Source organism: Vicugna pacos, chromosome X (assembly GCF_048564905.1).
Source record: "Vicugna pacos chromosome X, VicPac4, whole genome shotgun sequence".
Taxonomy (NCBI): domain Eukaryota; kingdom Metazoa; phylum Chordata; class Mammalia; order Artiodactyla; family Camelidae; genus Vicugna; species Vicugna pacos.
Window position 1 is genome coordinate 26,811,819 of NC_133023.1, and position 20,559 is coordinate 26,832,377.

General features: G+C 36.1%; 1 long non-coding RNA gene across 1 annotated transcript in view; it reads left to right on the forward strand.

Moving 5' to 3' along the window:
• The window catches only part of LOC140691837 (uncharacterized), an 86,098-nt gene extending 66,737 nt beyond the window's left edge, over positions 1-19,361 (forward strand). The window contains exons 3-4 of the long non-coding RNA XR_012067484.1: positions 18,593-18,786; positions 19,265-19,361. This is a non-coding gene — a long non-coding RNA (uncharacterized lncRNA). The remainder of the gene's footprint in view (positions 1-18,592; positions 18,787-19,264) is intronic.
• Positions 19,362-20,559: the final 1,198 nt, after the last annotated feature.

The window sequence follows — 20,559 nt, forward strand, 5'->3', positions numbered from 1 at the left end:
AAACTCTTGTGTGCTGGTTCCAACATTGGCAAAAAGATAGTTTGAAGGTCTTAGGTTTTTAGAGAACCAGGGAAACAGAAACCCAAAGACAAAAGAACAAACCTTTATCTTGGTGATTTATAATTCCTTTGCCTGTCACATGTGGGAAAATATTTTCTCACTTTATTATTTAACCTTAATCTTTGTGTTTTTATTTAGTTTTTTACTTTTCAGAAGCTTTAAATTTATATACAGCAAAATTAGCCTATTTTTATCATGAAATACATCACATACATACAGAAAAGTGCAGAGAATACAAATGAATAACTCAATAATTTTTCACAAACTGATCACCAGTGTATATTGATGACACCAAGAAGCTCTCTCTTGCCTCATCCCAGTTACTTCTCTTTCCTTCCGTTCCCTGCAAAGGAAAAGGACATCCTGATTTTGACAGTAATAGTTCCTTATTTTTGTTTATGGTGTTGGTGATTAAACATGCATTGCCACCATTAATTATGCCTGCTTTTAAAACTTTGTGTTTGATTGCATCAGCCAGTGTTTTGTGTCTGACACATTCTACTTAACTATAATTCATCCATATTGATTAATAGAGTTCATTCATGTTCATTGCTATATACTGTTCAGTTGTATGACAAAACCAAATTTGATTTATCCATTAGGTTTCCATTGATTTGCCATTAAATCAGTAGTGCCATAAACATTCATGTATGTGTCCACTGTACATGTGCAATGTCTTAACTCTTGGCCTGGTTGCATTTCCATATAAATCTTAGAGCATATTGTCAAGTTCTATTACAAAATGTGTATATTTTGATTGGATCACACTATATCAGGAGATCAATTTGGTGAAAATTAACATCTTTAGAATGTTGAGTCTTCCAATCCGTGAATGTGGTTTATCCCTCCACTTATATAGATCTTAAATTATCTCTATAATATTGTATAGTTTCCTCCATAAAGATTTTGAAAATCTTTTGTTAAAATTATTCTTGAGCATTTTATATTTGTGATAGTATTACAAATGGTGTTTTTATTTTAAATTTCGTCTCCTAGTTGTGTTGCTTATTTATAGAAATGTGATTAATTCTTATGTAGTGTCATTATTATAAGTATTAATATACTATGAATATTAATTCTTACAAAGAAATCTTGATAAATTCATAATGTTTTTAATAATTTATCTGTAGGTATTTTGGACTTTCATATAATAATCATATTGTTGACAGTGATATTTTATTTCTTCCTTTGAAATCCTTACAACATTTACCTATTTTTTCCTGCCTTACTGTTAAGACCTCATGTACAATGTTGAATGAAAATGGTAAGAGTGAATATCCTTTACTTCTGATCTCAAAGGGAAAGCTTTCAATGGTTCACCATTAAGTATGATGTTTGAATAGATTTTTGGTAGTACTGTTTTTCTGATAATCAAAGTTTTCATCTATTTTTAGCTGGTGAAGCTTTTTAAAAATCATGGTTAGATACTGAAATTTATCACAAGATTTTTCTGTATTTATTGAGACGATCATATACCTGTTATCCTTTTTTATCTGTTAATGTAGGAATTCCATTGATTTTTTTTTTTTTTTTAGGAAAGCAATATTAAGCCAATGTTCCATTTTCTTTAGTGGTGCTCAGAAAGTATACCCCAACTCTAAGATGACTCTTGTAGAAAATCATCAATATTTTTAAGCATTTGAATTGTCTCTTTCTTCTTCTGCTATTTTTTTTTGTATAGTTTGAGTCTTCTGGAATGTGTTAGGTGTAAGGAAAGGTAAGGAAAGAGGGAGGAATTTGGCCTTTTGTCTCAGCCCATCTATTTATTAATGTGTCTTTTCTCTACTGACTTGATATGAAACTTTTATTATACAGTAAGTTCTTATATACACACAGCTCTATTATTAGATGAGCTTCTATATAGCTTTTTACTTTAATATGTGATTGGGCTAGTCTACCTTCATCATTTCTTTTTCCCATTTTCCTGGACATTCTCACCAATTTACTTTTCCACATCAACATTATAGATAAACATTATGCTTTGCCTGTGGCCTATTTTCTTAGCTTAATAAGTCATTCTTTGTCATTCATGTCCACAATGTAGCAAATATTTTGTACCACGTGAGATAATTTTGTCTATAAACAATAGTAAATGGATCTATATTGTATCATAAAACAAAATCTTGCATAGTACGTGGTTTCAGGTTAAGCCAGTGACTCCTTGATGTTAATAAAGACCCATATTTCTTCTCTACCACTGTCAGCATATTGCTGCATCATGACAATATCAGTTCCAGGTATGATATTCAGGTTAAATGTCTCTAAGAGGGAAGCTTCCCTGCTTTGATTTCCTTGGTGAGGTAGATTAAAAATTTCCCATAAATCCCTATGCATATATTCTTCATGTCTCATCTGCCAGAATTGCATTACACTGCTGAACAATTACCAAGCCAAAGAAAACTGTCTTAGACTTAGAGACCAATCAGGAAACACCTCTTGGATCTGAGGAGGAGTCCAGTCTGCATGGACATTTAAAATTGCACAGAGAAAATCAAAAGTCTCTCAGCAAAGAAGTGGGGAAAATACGTACTGAATGGGCAGTCTCCACCTATACATTTTCATTTTAGAGAAACTTACAGAACTGAATTTAAGTCGAGTGGTCCTTCAGTGCAAAGATCATCAATAGCCATTAATAAGCACTTAATAAAGTGCTCCTTGTGGTGACTGGTGAAGTAATTTATTTACATTCAGAAATTCTAAATTCCTAAATATTTATTTTATTGATGGTGAGATTCTACCTTTTGTGGGAGGTCAAAACAAAACAAAATGTGAATTACCATTCAAAATTACTATTATGGAGTAGGAGTATCTTCAACACACAGAGCCAGCTGTTAACAGCATTTTAAAGTTTCCTGCATTATTCATCCCTATTTTTGCCTACAGCAATGCTACTCCATCTTTTTCTCAAATAGGAAATCAAAATATTTAGACCTCTAGTTTTTAAGATTTTCAAAATTAAATCATCATTTTCTACACAAAATCATCTAGCACCACGACATATAAAACATATGAAGCTGTTCTGGTCTTTGAAAAGGTAGTGAGCCTTATTGCTCTTTCTTGTTTCCCTCTTTCTCCTCTTCCAACCCTCTGAACACTTAGTCTCATTCCTCTGTGGTGGACTCTAAGACACCTCTACAGAACTTGTGAAAAAACTTGATATGAGCCATAGAATAAAGGAAGTATTTGCAGGTAATAAACTTTGGTAGGTAGCCTCCTACCATTTACCTTCTAGAAATCTAGACTCATCACTGGGTGTGACTCCTTTTCATGGTTTATTAAACAAATTCAGTTTGATTTCTTAAATACCATATCCTGGTCTGTTGCCAATTTTAGTGTATTGAAGAAAGGGGAAAAAAACTACAAGATTATCCCTTAAATGTTTTAGTTACCTTACTAAGCTTATGAGATTTTATTTAGGAAATGAATTTTTCAGCAGAGTGATGATATCATAGGGAACCTTTCCTCTTTGGGGCTGATTTTTAAAATCGAACTCAGTGTGCTTATTGATTAAACACTGTTATCACTAAAATGTTGCTTAAGAATCCATGTGAAATCAACAGTGTTAATCTAGCTGTTAACATAGAAAGCATGTGTTATCAAAGCTAACATTATTAGCTTTGTATCTTTTTATCCAGAGTGCTAAGATTAATTTAACTGACTTGACAGATGGTGCTCTGGCTGATACTGGTGAGTGAGTCATTTCACTAGGCCAGGGTTCCCTTACCAGGAAAACCAAATGAAGGAAAAAAAAAATAAAGGTCTTTGTGGATCTTTGTATAGTATTAACTTGAAATTAGATTTTATTATGCAATTTTAATTGACATATTTCCTAAAAGCCGATCATTTTAAGTCCCTCAGTATTGTGATTTTCAATTTAATGACCAAGATGAAAGCCCTAAAAATATTAGTATCTCTTCTGGTTAGTTGTATCATATGACTTTTTTTTTTCTATGTAACATAATCTAAGCACATATGGATAAATCTTTGAATTTTTACAGTGGTTTTAAGAAATGCTGTAATCTTGGAAATACCAACAGCAACAACATAATAATAAATGTATATTTCTTCCATAGAAATAAAAAATTTTATATAAATTATATTGAGTTGGTCACCTTAACTCAGAGAGAGGAGTGTCAGGAGTAGGTTCTTTTCTATAACCAACTGAAGGGAATAATTATTCCTTGGCACCTCCAGCCTTTAAACCTGAAAGATCTCCTTTATTTTGCTCCTTCAAAATCAGAAAAATCTTTCCACTTATGTTTAGGAATTGAATTTGTTCCACTGAGGTACGAGAATTGACTCTTGTGCAGTCAGTATTTTTTCCTTTAGTATTCCCTTCTTTGAAAACTTCAAGGTAATCTGAACATATTAATATGTGAAAAGAATTTTAAAAGCACAAACACTTGTAAAATTTAAAGTGAAGTCTTAACCTAAGTATCCATGGACAGGTGACTGGACAAAGAAAATGTGGTATATGTATACAGTAGGATATTATTCAACCATAAAAAGAAGGAAATCCTTATTCTTGCAACAACTTGGATGATCTTGAGGGCCTTATGCTAAGTGAAAGAAGTCAGGCAAGGAAAGACGAACACTGTTATCATCAGACTTACCCATGAAATCTAAAAACAGCCAAACTTATAGAAGCAGAGTAAAATGGTGGTTGCCAGGAGCTGGGAGTATTGGGGAAATGGGGACTTCAACTCTCATAATGTAAACAAGCATCCTTTTTGCAGTATATTTAGTGCCTCATTTTTCACATCTTTGTGCTTTTTAATGATTTTATTATTTAAAATGGCCTCTAAAAAGTAGTGTTGAAGTGCTGTCTAGTGTTCCTAAGTACAAAAGGGCCATGACGTGTCTGGAGAAAATACATGTTAGATAAGCTTTGTTCAGGCATGAGTTATAGTGTTGTTGTTAACTATGAGTGCAATGTTAATGAATCAACGATATATGTTAAATAAATACGGTGTCCTTAAATAAACACACATAAAACAAGTGTGTTGATTGGTTAACGAAATGTGACCTGAGGCTCACAGAAACCTCAAGCTCTGTTTCCCCTCAGAGCAGTGGTTTAGTATTCACTAATTTAGTGTTTGTGGCAACCTTATAGAAACTAACTACCAAGGATAATGAGAATTGACTGTGTGTATAATTCCAGAAAAGAATCTGAAAAACTTTTCCAATTTATTTTATAAGGCTAGCATACCTGGAAAAAGGCAACACGAAACTGACAAAGATAAAACTAAAATGAGGCTTACTAAACAATCTTACTGAGGATTATTTTGGTAGATTAGATTGAATATTTACTTACATCCCTCTTCCCTGTAAGGAGATCATATGTCCTTGTCCGTTGTCATGTGATGTGCAGTATCTCCCTCTGGGAGAAATATGATTCCTCTACTCATTCATATCAGACTTGGCCATGTAACACACATCAATGAAATGTGAGTTTAGAACTATTGCTAAATTTAACCAGATCTTTTGCACTTTTCCCTTTAATAATATAACCTATAAGGGCTCCTCTCTCAGCTTGGATCCCAGGATGGTGGGGACATTGGAGTGGAGTTACAGAAGTGCAGTCAACTTGTAATTTAGGGGTGGGGGAGTGAGAAAAAAACATTCTTGTGTATGCCACAGACATACTGGGTAGTTTTTTTTATCTCGGCTTTGTCTAGCAAAAGCAGGCTCCTAAAAAGATGTATGCGAAGATCCTCTAAAAATACCAATAACTTGAATAAAACATTTGTTTAAAATATTTATTTAATAAACCCATGATTTTATTAAGCCATAAAAAATGACTTATGTAAGTTTTGCTCCATATAAAAATTATTAATATAGTATAGCAATAGATACAATAAAAAAACCCAAAAAATCTTGTGATCATATAAATTGGCCATAAAGATCCATTTGATTAAATCCCAAAATATTTCAAAATAAAAATGCTTAACAAACCTAGATTGAAATGTACATTGTTAACATGATAAAATTGTTTCAATAGTGAATTTTTAGAGCTTAAATGTTATGGAAGAATTTAAGAATGACTATTGTCATTGTGATTTTCAAAATTGTTCTGGAAATTCTAGCCAATACCTTAAGGCAAAAAAGTATAATAACAGTGTTAACTTTTGAAAAGTAGGAGGCGACATTATATAACACATTTAGGAAACTGGCTGGAATATAATTGGAATGAGCAATAATAAAAATGTGATTACTATGGCCACAAGATAGAAGATGAATCTACAGTTATCAGGTCCATTCATATGTAACAACAATAACATACTAGTTCATGTAATGAAACAAAAGATACCATTTACAATAATAGCAAAAATATAAATTGTGCAGGTCTGAATATATAGATGGACACTTTAAAAATTATATATATGCATTTCCAAAAATTGTGACTAGAATATTCTAGAATCTAAAGTGACATTATAATCCAGTTTAAAAATTAACCACTATGGACATACGGGTGTGGTATTTTCACAAATAAACCTCATCTTCTTTCTAAAGAATAAATTATTTTTATATTGAGCTATGGCTCTGCTTAATTCATCCTTCTTCCCCAAATCAATATCTCCGTTTTTAGAACTGCAATTGCTCTTATTCCTCCTACAGTTACTTAATCATTGGCATAGTTGCATCCTTAAAAATGAGGCTTTTTGTTGGGCTAAGGAAGTAAGCTAACCAAATACAACCATCCTGTGCCAGGGGATTTACTTAGTCTCATATAATCGTCACCATATCCTAGTAAAGTAAGCAATACTATACCCACTTAACTTTTGAAGATGTGTAAAGCTCTCTTCCCTTGAAAATTTTTATGTTCCTAAAATGTACTGTTCCTTCCCCAGAATAAGTTAGCAAGAGTATAGTGTTTATGCATACTGCAACGTTGTGCAAGATTAAGAGAAATTTAGTTATGTTACTTAATTCAACCAGCAGGTAAATTTTTTTTATTTTTATATGACTAAATGTCCATTATTTAGTCAGTATTACTCAAGTTAATTCACTTTAAAACTATGTACTTATAATTCAAAAAACATATGTTTAATTTTATTTCTGAATATTGACATTTCTTTCCTGTAAGGGATTTCAGTTCATTTGGGGGGAGGCTTGGAGAACCTTAGCAATTTGTGGTAAACTGATATCTCTAACTGTATACGTATCTGTATCTATCTATACATATATATAAGTGCTTGTATATCCATTTTTATATATCTACATATTTATCTATCTCTAGATTACTTGAGTTAGAGTAATTTCCTTCAATGAAACTTTATGTCTACATAGATTACTTACTACATAATACTATTAAGCATACTCATTCACACAATATATGTCTATGCTGTGTTTCTGATTGTGGTCTATTTATACTCCCTCTAAATTGGTAATTAGTAAAATACTAGCCAGCAATGTCTGGTTTCTACCCTGGTCTTCATCTACCATCATTGCCCTAATATTTTTATCTTCTGTGGTCCTCTTCTTGGTCTCATTTAAAAAAAAAGAGAACATGGTTATATTATTCAAATCAATTAACTACTTATATCAGGAATAAAATACAATTGGCAGAAATTTGTAGCCTCTTGCGTAGGCTCCAATTTAGAATTTTAATGTACATAATATTAAATACTGGACTCATGCAGTTCTTCCTGTATATCACCATTTATTATCACATGGATACTTAAACATCGAACGTGAGAAAGTTCTGTTTCCTTTGATGTGTTAGCACTCTGAAAATTGTCTGCTGCAGTTGCCTGTTAATAGATTAGATTTTTTTCCCCCTCTGCTTTGGATTTTGACTAATGACAAAACCTTCCAGGCTGTGACCTACTTCAAAAAGTTGTCCTCAACTACCTCACTTCAATATTCTGTTGTTAATTTCTGTGTCAGTGTTACATGTCTCATTAAGAGCGCTCCACTAGGGGGCTGCAATGTTTACTTGTGGTAAGTCCCCCTCTACCTGTGCTTTATGTTTATATATCTGTCTATCACATTAGACCATGAGCTTCTCAAGGGTAAGGGTTATATCCTGTTTATTTCTGTGTCCTCAAGAGTTAATATGATATACAGAGCAGATGCCAGATTGGTTGAGAGAATTAATGTAAAGGAAAATGCCAATAACTAGGAGGAAAGAGCCCAACTTCCCAAGTCTGCTACCACATTCTATAATTTAGAGGCCATAGGCTCTGTGCTCCATTCCCTCAACTATGGAAAGGAGGTTGAGCTATTAGATGGTATCAATATCCTTTACTTATCCTTTTTTGTTTAATATCTCCTATAATACTGGGCTTTGCAGATATTCAGTGAACTCTCCTTGACAGATACATTATTACTTTGGCCTTCAAATTTCTCCTGGTTAGGCAAAACTATTGTGTAGAAATTATCCTTGGTTGACACTATATTTACAGTGTCACCCATTAGAAGAATGTCATCCATGAGCAGAATGGGATACTATTTTCTGACTTTTTTTTTTTTTGTGGGAGTGGATATGTAGTGTTAGAACTTTTTTTTTTAAATGTCCTCATATACTTAGGCATTTTGCTTTGAGAAACATTTCTGTCCCAAAAATATTTTCCTTTGGAAGAAATGAATTATTCCAAGGCCTTAACCTTTAATTTATAAGATACCTAAAAAGCAGAAATAATATATTTAGCTTTTGTGTGGTATAAGGGCAATGAGTGAGCTATGTGAAAGCTTGCTTTACACATACAAATCAAGGAATGTGCATTAAATTTAGAGTGTGAAATGTTATATGACACAGAAGTAATTTCAGCCATAAGCAGTAGACTGGAGCAGGCTATCTACCAGAGTTTCTTTTATTTTTTAATACTTTTTATTCAATTTACTTAAACTAGAAAAACCCAGTTCACTCATTTTTCCCACTCCCCAACCCCCAACCTGTTGCAACTAGCCTGTTCTCCGTATCTGTCAGCTTGTGTTTGGGAGATTCTATTTGTTTGTTTTTTGATTTTTAATTTAGAATACACATATAACAAAGATCACAATATAATATTTGTCTTTCTGTATCTGACTTATTCCACTTAGCATAATGCCCTTAAGATCCATCCATAGGCTTTCCTTCTTTTTTATGGCTGAATAATATTCCATCATATACACCACAATTTCTTCATCCATTCATCCATCAATGGACACTTAGGTTGTTTTATTTTCTGACTTCTTAAAATGACAACTGCTGTTTAAATTTTTTTAGTAGACAGAGACGAGGAGAGTATGACAATCCTGCTTTTGTAATGTATATTTGTAGCCATGGCAGATGTAAAATTGAGTTCAGAAATCCTAAGAGGAAAGAGCTTACACGGAATTGCATGTGATGCACTAGTATTAAAAGGGAGCTTCACATAAAATATCTAGTTAAGAAGAATAATGGCTCCCATTTCTTATTTTGCCCGGATGGTGTTCACATAACATTCTTATCATCAATTGACAAACTCACTAGAGGTAACAAAATTGCCCAATTAGCCGAAAGTATTTGCATCAAACAATAGATATTCCAAATAAGCTATCCTAAGAAGGTCATTTTCCCTGTCTAATTCTTTGAACATTATGCTTGAAATATTGAAATGTAACACATTTCTGTCTCACAATTATGCATACTTTTGCAAAAAGAGGCTAACAACTCTTCTCAATTGTACCCATGCCTATTTTGACAGAATTTCATGGAGAAAACATCGTGATTGATGAAGTAGACACTCCTCTCTAGAGATATTCCTACATCATTTGTAGTTTAATAGTTTAATTATACTTTCCTTCTAAACCTTACTATATTAAACTTAGTGTCAGATGTTTTTTAATAACTAACTCCATATTTTAGGATTTATAGAATTCAGCTTGGGAAATCAATAGGGAATTTTCAACTCAGTATAGCTCAGTATGTTTATCTTAACATATAGATGCTTTTTTTACATGTTAAAAATAACAAAGGATGCAGTAAAAGAATAATTTATAAATCCTTGTGAGCAAGCAGTGGGCATAATTTGTTTTTGTGGATAATAGGTAGATGATATGAAATCTTAGAATTGTTTTAATATTCACCATGCTTGTCAGAGTATACAATTCCGTGTTAGGTATTCGTGTCATTTTCTATACCCTATGCTTAATCTTACCACAGTACATGGCATAGTGTATTGGTATCAGTCAGCTAATGCTGCAATAATTCTACATAACAAATCACTCCAAATTCAGTGGCTTAAAACAATAGGTTTATTGATCTCACTCATTTGTCTTTGTACCAACTATGGTTTGACTGCTATCTACTGGACTTGCTGGACTCTGCTTCAAGCTGCAGGTGGGCTGAGCTTAACTGCAAGTAGTGGGTTAGATTGAGGTTGCTCTACTTGACTTTTAACCTCTGTCAATAACTATGAAGAGTCTGAGATTTTATCCTACTTATATATTAACAAGTTACTTGCCATGGTTCCATAGATGCTGACAGAAGACTCGAGACCCCTTGGTCAGGGACAGGATTTTGGTATTCATTTATACTGCTATTATTGTTTTATCATATTTTTATTGTTTATACCATAGCAGATAGAATGAGATTCATAGTTTTCCTTAGTATCCCTTGCTCCCCAAAACCCATGGGGGTGATGTGGAGGCAGGGCCAGCTGAATGCTATATGCTTTGTGGGTCTGTGTCGCAGCTGAGGAACTCTGAGTTTAGGAAACCCAGTATTTTAAAAGGAAGCTCCTAGCAAACCTGGCTAACCATTGCCCTCGAAAGAGACTGTATAGTTTTGGTCAGGAATTTTCCCTCTGCATCAGAGGGAGATACAATCTCTAACTTCCAAAGTGCATTTGCTCTACAAACATCCAAGCAAAGATATTCTGGAAAAAAAATCGTTAATGCCTTTTGCTTAGAAGAGATGCAGATATTCAGGAGATCCCTGAAGAATTGTTTCCCAATATTCTCCTTGAACCAGGGGCTAAGCATGGTGCTTTCTTCTCTTGTTGAATGGCATGAGCGTATCTGCTAACATTCCTTTGGATAAAGTAAGTTATACCACTGAGTCTAAAGTCAGTGTGGCAGGGAACCATATACCACCCCAAGTGAGAAAGAGAAGAAAGAATGTTTGCTGAACAATAATCCAGTTTGTTACTCATAGACTATTGAAATGACTTAGTTTTTCCTTCAAGCTAATGCTCATTGTGGGTAAAGACTATGTTATACTCACCACTGCATTTTCCATGTACTACCAGATTATTTCAATAGGTGATAAATGGGTTTTGTTTTTGCTTAGTGAATGAATGTCCCAATCAGAATATTTGATATAATTAATGTAGGTTTAGAGATTATCTACTTTTAAAGGTTAATCTGCATTTTATTAGGGCCATTTATGTCCGTATCTTTCACCAGTTAATTAGTTAGTACCTAAGATGGTAAACCTCTGTCCCATCAAGTAAGAAGTTCACATTCTTTTTTTTTTCTCCCCTCTTGAGTCAGATCATAGAGGTGATTGTTTAGTTGCCTGTGCATACTTGACTCTAGCAGAGTATGTGCTTTGGCTGAGCCAGGGGGATAAGGAAAGACTTTCAATAATGTGCTGCCATCTGGCATATAAAACCCAATACCTCGGTGCTGGAATGAAGTCACATTTCCTACTTCATCTCCTCAGAACATGCCCATGTATATATGACCTTGTAGTTTTTTGGCCGACTAAGCTGAGGTTGCCGTCTGGGCAGATGTGCAGGAAAATTGGCATAGCTATGCAAGTGATTTTAAAATACCTGTGCTTTTTATTTTTAAAGTTATTCATATATATGATGAGATTTATATACATATTCTGAATGTATATATAATATATTGGTGAGATCACTTATAATGTCAATCCAGAAATAACCACGGTTAACAGTTTAGAACTTATTCTTGATTTTTGTTTATGTGTTTATATACAAATAGGCATGCATATATCGATATAAATACATATAGGTGGATGTAGATTGGTATAGATTCTCATACTTGCATTTTATATGTAGTGCTATATCATAGGATTCTTTCTGTCGTTGTCTTTGGAAATGGCTTCTGAGTGTTCTCTTGTATGCATATAGTGTAATTTATTTAACCAATTTACTTATAAATCTCTCTGCTATGAAAACCAAACCTACAAATTTCAATGATTTAACTCAATAAAACTTTATTTATTCTTTATGTTTTGGTTAGTGGAATGCTTTTTACTTGATGACCCAGGCCACTACTATCTTGTGACTCTGCTCTTCTTTAGGGTCTTTCCGTCAGCTGGAGGTTGGGAAAGGAGCAAGAGAGACCTCCCATGGGAGATTTTTAACAGATCAGGCCTAGAAATAGCATCCCTCGCTGCTTTTTATAGCTATAACCTTTCCACGGTGGAAGAGAGAGATCAAATCTGTGACAGACAGCTTGCCATCTCTATCATAAAACTATTTATATTTTTTTCACTAAAATAAGTGCCACCATAAAAAAAGTGTCTTCTGTATTATTTTAAATTGTCCTTTTATTTATAACATATTTTTCTTAATATATTCCTATCTCATAAATTTTGACCATTTTATCTCCATTGTATTATACTTCTTATCAATAAGAATAATCTCATTGGATATTTTTACTTAACTAACTTTTTCTGATACTCATTTTAGTGTATTTCCTTGTATTTTTTGCCATTCAATTTACTTTAAAATTTTCAATATAATACATAATAATTATAATAACTGTGTTAATGGTAATTCAAACAACAAAGTTGTATATACTGCAAATTGGTTTATCTCTTTCTTTGTCATTTATGTATTAAAGATAGTATTCATAATTTACTCTATTTTCTAGTAGAATTTTCCTATGAAAATATATACATTTTTAATTTTTTAATTAAAATTATGATATATCCTTTTAGTAGTAATTTACAGATTCTTTTCTTTGCTTAATACTAAAATGAGTAACATCTCTACCCAAAATTTGTAGGTCTAATTCATTCTTTTAAATTGTGACCACCAAAAGTTTATGAAATGTTCTGCTACCTGAAATCATCAAGAACATTTTGGAGGAAATCCCCACTAATTAGTGTGAAATAATCTCTCTTTGTTTTTGCTTCCTTGCTCATTTGGGATATTAAGTCATAGGGGGCATGATTTAATTTCCCTCTCCTGTTGATGTCCTTTGACCACTTTTTTGTTGCTGATTTATATTTATTCCCTATATATTCTGGATTATATTTTGTGCTTTATATACTTTGCACATACCTCTTCCCATCTGTCACATGTCTTTAACACTGTAGGTTTTTAGTCAGATATATGTTGTACATTTTGATGCGGTTGAATTCACAAAAGCTACCTTTATGGCTTTTGCATCTTCATTCTTCTGAAAGATTTTGATGTTAATATAGTTACATTTATCAATATTTATGAGTTGTGATTATTTCATGTTTAATAAAGAAATCCATTTCCAACCCTAAATTCATGAAGTTATTTCACTTTTTTACAAGAGTTTTGATTTTTTTTTCACATTTAGTTTATTAATCTCTGAATTTTATGGAAAGCCAGTTGCCCTACTGGATTGATTGATTAGTTCATTCATCCTCCTTTATGTATTCTCTGAAACTTATCAAGTTTCTGGACATACCTGGGACTCTTTCTGAACATCTTCTTGTGTTTCATTCATTTATTTGTTCCTCTTTGCCAGCAATACCTGTTTTGATTACTGTTTGATATTTAGTAAGGTCATGTCTGTCTCCTTGTTCTCCTTTAGAATTGTTGTCTCTCTTTTAGAGTCCTCTACTTTCCATATTAATTTTTGAGCCAATTCTATTGTTCCACAAAAATAACCTGTTGGTATTTTTACTGGAATCATATTGAATTTATAGATTCAGTAGATTATAGATTAAGGAGAATTGACAGTTGAAAATATTGTGTCCTTTCTGTATTCATTTTCTAATCCTACTAAATACTTCTGTTTGATGTAGCTTTGCTTTTACTCTGAAATTTATGGAAAGATGGAGTAGAGAGAAGTTTTTCTCTTGAAACCAGACTTCTAAAAATATAGAACCCACTGTCTTTTAGTCACATAGTTTTTTTGTCGCAGGATAACATATTCCATAAAAACACTGTGCCATTGTTTGAGGGTGTAATGAAAAACTATGTTCCAGTTATGTTCTATGCTGCCCACTCCAAAAACAGTTGGCCTCAGTGAAGTCTGTTGTCACACAGGCAGTTTGAAAGTTCTAAAGATGTACCTACAACTCATATCCTTCCAGACCATATCCTAGAATCCTGCCATTTAAACAGAGAGATCTAGTACCTGAGATTTCACAACTCTTCATTTTGGGGCAAACCACTGTGGCTCCAGGATCTCCTTTTTATATGGCAGATACATCTCCAGGGTAATTAATCATTGATGCTTTTTCAAAATCACTATTTACAACAATCCTAGTATACCAGGCAAATGAAGAAAAGAGACAAAATAGGAGAAGCCTTATGTGAGAAAAAGGAAGAGAGATTATGACGTTTCTACTTAGAAAAGATTGTCTTGGATGGAGTAAACATGGGCTGGGGGAAGAGGGGTGCACAATATGGAGGAACAGCAGGACACAGGGCTCATCGTCCTGGGGAAGGGTGAGGCTGTGACTAATGATCAGAGAGTAATTCTGAAAAAAAAGCTGAAATGGTAGCAAAAGCCAACTTGACCCCTTTTCCTGGTTGTATGTTAACCATTTCCTTGTCTGTTGCAGGAGATCAAGCTCCAGGCAGCCAGGGGGCAGCTACACATCTGTGGCTTTGGCGGGCACAGTGATGTGAGGGATGTGGGAGAAGTTGCTTGCAAGCTTGGGAGGAAATAAGGTGGAAAACCTGTTCTAAGTACACTCTTTTCACCCAGAATTTGAAAAGGACACCTTTCTGCACCTATTAAAAGCTTACATGCCGTGTACTTAGTATGGAAACTGAGGAAGTATCTAAAATTACGAATGGGGCCTTAAGGTAGATGGAACACCAGTGCAACAGCATGAATTTGAATGTGACGCTGGCCTTAGCACTTCTACTCTTGGAAACATGTGCTGGGAATTTTAATCTCCACGTATCATCAGAATTGATTTCTAATGTTGGCACAAAATCCATTTCTGACTTAGGTGAGCATGAAGAAATAGAGCCATTATTTTGTCCTCTCAATAAGTGACTGAACTTGACCCCCTAATGTTGAGCTCACCACGAAGCTGGCTGGATTTCCCCGACGCAGAATCAATGCCGGGGATAGAGGGACTCCAGTGTGCAGTGGGTCCTCACTTCCAGTCAGCAGCATCCACGGCATCGCTTGACATGCTGCCCTTTCAGTCCCTGTGTTCCCGCTGGGGGACGGAGGGGGAGGGTTACCTTTCATAAATACTTAGTGATATCACAAAAATGTGTTTGTGTAAACTGTAGTAGAGTTATTGTAAAAGATACATCAAGTTTAAAGCTTTTTTGTTTGTTTTTCATTTTTCAGTTTTATTCGGTAGAATTGTTACAATTTGACTACACATGTACAACATATTGCATATAAATACATATATACAATATCCTGCATATATTTTTTAAATTTTCATATATGTATTGTTTATCGTTTCTAAGAACATTTAGAGCTTTAGCTTTTTAAACTTACATAGTTATCAAAGGAATAAAGCCAATCACAAAATAAGAATTAACTCAAAAAGATACATACACCCTATTAATAGCAACATCATTTATAATTGCCAAGATATGGAAGTATCCTAATTGCACATCAATAGATGAATGGGTGGTAAAGAGGAGCAACATATATATGTAATAGAATACAACTCACCCATAAAAAGAAGGATATTTTGCCATTTCTGGTCCTTCATTCACTTTTTTTTTCCACTTCAAAAACCAGAATTTTATAACTGGCATAAACATTTCCACTGCATCAAAAATGACAAAATACCTAGAAATAAACTTAACCAAGGTGGTTACCTATACTCTGAAAACTAAAACATTGATGAAGGAAATTGAAGATGATACAAAGAAACGGAAAGATATCTTGTGCTATTGGACTGGAAGAATCCACATTATTAAAATGTCTGTACTAGCCAAAGCAACCTACAGATCCAGTGCAACCCCTGTCAAATACTTATGATATTTTTCACAGAGCTAGAAAAAACAATTCCAAAATTTACATGGAACCATAAAAGACCCTGAACTGCCAAAGCAATCTTTTGTAGGTCTTTTTTTCCTCTTTCTTCTTTTTGTTCTTTTTTCTTATGTTTTGCTGACTAGAGAAGTTCTTTTAACATCTGTTGTAAAGCTGGTTTGGTGGTGCTGAATTCTTACAGCTTTTGTTTATCTGTGAAGCTTTTGATTCCTCCATCAGATCTGAATGAGAGCCTTCCTGGATAGAGTATTCTTGGTTGTTATGTTTCCCCCTTTCATCACTTTAAATATATCGTGCCACTCCCTTCTGGCCTGTAGAGTTTCTGCTGAAAAATCAGCTGATAACCTTATGGGAGCTTCCTTGTATTATTTGTTGCTTTTCTCTTGTTAATTTTAATATTTTCTTCTTATCCTTAATTTTTGTCAATTTGATGACTGTGTGCCTTGGTATGTTCCTCTTTGGGTTGATCCTGTGCGGAACTCTTTGTGCTTCCTGGGCTTGGGTGAGTGTTTCCTTTCCCAAGTTGGGGACATTTTCAGTTATTATCTCTTCAAAAATTTTCTCAGGTCCTTTTTCTCTCTCTTCTCTTTCTGGGACCCCTATAAAGTGAATGTTAGTGTGCTTCAAGTTGTCCCAGAGTTCTCTTAAACTATCCCCATTTCTTTTCATTCTTTTTTGTTTTTTCTGTTCTGCTGTAGTGATTGCCACTAATCTGTCTTCTAGCTCACTGATCTGTTCTTCTGCCTCATTTAGTCTATTCTTGGTTCCTTCTAGTGTGTTTTTCATTTTAGAGATTTTATTCTTCAACTCTGTTTGGATATTCTTTGTATTTTCCAACTCTGCTAAAAACTTTGCTCTGTGCATCAATACTCCTCTTGAGTTCTCTGAACATCTTGGCCATCATTACTTTAAACCCTTTCTCAGATAAATTGCCCATCTCCTCATCACTTACTTCTTCTTCAGGGATTTTATCTTGTGCCTTGGCCAGGGGAATATTCCTCTGCCATCTCGTATTGTCTGTCTTTCTATTTGTATTTTTAGGTAGGTTAGTTACTTTCTGGACCTTGGAGAAGTGGCCCTCTGTGGGAGATGTCCTATGCGTTCCAGCAGTACACTCCTCTCTTGTTACCCAAAGGCCAAGGTCCAGCTGGTCCCAGTGTAGAGTCTGGCCTGTGTTTGTGGATTCCTTCCACAGGCTTTGGGATTGTTATTTTCTTATTTCTGGTGGGTGAGGCTGGACTGGAGGCTTATGCAGGTTTCCTGGCTGGAGGAGCTGATGCCTGCCCACTGCTGGGTGAAGCTTGGTCCTGGACCTCTGGTGGGTAGGGCCCACCAGTGTCTAGAGGCAGTTGTGACTTGGGAAGCCTGCTAATGGGTGTGGCTGTGTTCCCACCTAGTATGTTGTTTGGCCTGAGGCTTCCTTACAGGCTGTTGGATGGGGCTAGGTCTTGGTGCTAACGATCCAGTTAAGATGTCAGCCTCCAGGAAAATTCATGTAGGTGAACACTCCTGGAATGTCCGCCACCAGCTTTTATGTCCCCTGGGTGAGCTGCAGCCATCCCCTACCTCCCCAGGAGACCCTCCAAAACGAAGAGGCAGGTCTGGCCCAGGTTCCTATTAAATCACTGCCTCTGCCCTTGGACCTGGTGTGCATGAGATTCTGTGTATGCTTCCCAAGAGAATGAAGTCTGTTTCCCCCAGTCCCATGGGGCTCCCGGAGCCAAGCCCCACTGGTCTTCAAAACCAGACGCCCTGGGGTCTCCTCCTCCTCCCAGTGCCGGAACCCCAGGCTGGGAAGCCTGACATGGGGCTTAGAACTCTCACTCCTGTAGGAGGGCCTCTGTGAATTAATTATTCTTCAGCTTGTGGGTCATCCCCCCAGGGGGCAATGGGGCCCAATTATATCGCGAGCACGCCCCTCCTACCATGCTGCTGTGGTTCTTCCCTCTTTATGTTTTCAGTTGAAGATCTTTTTTTGCTAGGTTCCAGTCTTTTTTTTTTTTTTTTTTTGATGGTTGTTTAGCAGTCAGTTGTGGTTTTGTTGTAGTCGCGAGGAGAGGGGAGCTTGTGGTCCTACCACTCCACCATCTTGACTGGAAATCCTCTGAAGCTTGCTTTAAAGCTATTATTTCCAAAAGAGACAAGTGGAAGACACAGCTCCACTAGAAAGATTTCGTTTATTTTCCTCTTATGGGCAACAGTTGAGAAACTGTCTTTCCCTGGTTCACGGACACATGCTTTCCTCTCAGTTTTCACTGACAGCTCAGGTCTGGGAGAGAGAAAAGTCTGTGGGGAATGTTGATAAACTGAAGACACCTGTAGCACTGCCATATGGGTCCCCCTCTGAGCTCCGGTGTGTTTCTGCTCATCTCCAGGCAGCGCCCGATCACCCTTCTCTGCTTCCTTTTAGCCCCGCATCGGTTCTGAACTCTTCTGTCATCCACGCCCTGAGGAAAAGGGAGCAGCTGCTGCCAGGTGTGGCCATAAGCCTTGCGCTGGGAAAGGACTGCAGAAGATGAGGAAGAGGCAGCTGTCACGGGGCCAACAGCACTGCGAACCACGTTTCCCGAGGTTCTTGGTTGTTACAGTGGATGAGCTTGTCAGGTACTGTGCCTCAGCTGCTTTGCTCTGTCCTAGACACCACACCATCTCAGATTTCCGTCTTCCACGGTAAACTCACATGATTTTAGAGACTTCAGGTATTCAGATGAGCTGAATATTATGAGAAGTGTCACAAACAAGGATGGTTGTTTTCATGCCCAGACGTGAGCACAGATCATGCCTTAGTAAGACGGTTTCACCTCACACAGTCCTGCGAGGAGATTTATGGCGACCACTCCTGAAGGACAGATGTACAAACCGAAGGTCATAGACATCGTGAAACTTACCCAAGGTCACACAGCTGGAGAGTCTTGGGCCAGAATTTGAATCCGAGGGGCCTGACTCCAGACACTGCTCCTAACCTCCCCTGTGCAATGACCACATGTGTCCATCTTGCAAACTATCACAGAACCTGTCACAGGTTTCTAATACAGGGTGAACTGAAGTGTTTAGGAAGTGAATTCATTTCTTCTCTCCACAGATGTTTATTTTCCTTACTCTGCGCCAGGTACTGCTCTGGGCACAGAAGTTACAGCCACAAACAAGACAGGGGTCTTGGAAATCGTATTCTTCTGAAAGGATGAAAAAATGGTAAGTCCCTCAATTCTCTTGGTGCATTCACTGGCACATTAGTGAATTGTTTTCATAAATCAGTGAGTGAGGTGAATACTGCAAATTCAGGCTGCAAGGATCAGTGCTCTAATCATTCATTTTCATTGTCATTGTGACAAGAACTGTGTCTTATTCATGTGGGCGTCTCCCTAACTGAGCATAGGGTCTTGATTCCTGCCTCTGGTGGCTCCTCAAAAACTGTTTGCTGAGTGACAAATTGTTATGGACATAAAAATTATCTTTGTTACTTTCCATTTCTTAAAGAAAAGATGACAGTTTGTTCTTGTGAGTAATATAAACTAAGCCTTATTCTTAGTAATGGATCATGTTTCTGAATAGTTTTTCAGGCAGGCTTGATCAGAAAGGTAGAATTTCAAGGCAGTGCAATATATAAACAAATGCTGGATTAAGAGAGGCATCCAAATACCTTTCTTTAACTGAAATACTCTAGTTTCAGTTTTTCAGTGAAAGAACAGCAAGCCTTCATACACTTCCTTGGTATTTTTGGTTTTACTGTTTGTAGAGGTAAACAGAGGCTTCACTGTCTAGAATCTCTGCACCTGAAACACTTATTCATTGATAGTTTTCACTCTTTTTACTGAGCATAAAACACTCCCTTCCACATGTGGGAAATGATTTTCCCATTGTTTTCTTCCATTTTATATTGTAGATGTTTTGAAAGGTGATCTTGTACTGTTATCTGTTGTCATTGAATAAAAAAAAGACTGCAGTCAAACACTTGACAAATTGCATGCCAGCCAGTGTCAGTGGGGGACGCGATGTCAGAACGAGGTTGTCAGGAAAGGCCGGGAGGGGGACATGTGCCCAGGGGAAGCAGGCCTGCCCACACTTCGTCACGGCAGGTGTCAGCAGTGGGCAGCACGGTGGACACGAGATCACAGCCTCCATTTTTAGGGATACGGACGTTTAAAGCTGGAAGAAGCCCGGAGAGGGCGATCCCCCTTATTCCAAGAGTGATTATCAGGATGACCAGCCACTTGACAAGGACTCGGTTTTCCTTGCCTTCTTGTAAATGTGGAGACTGCAGTGAAGGCAGGACAAGACTCCAGACAACCTGCAGTGTGTCGGTTTTTCTTTCAGTTAATGCATTCATGCTCCACTTTATGCGCTGAGCTGAGCTGGGTGTAAGCGGGTGAGCAGTGA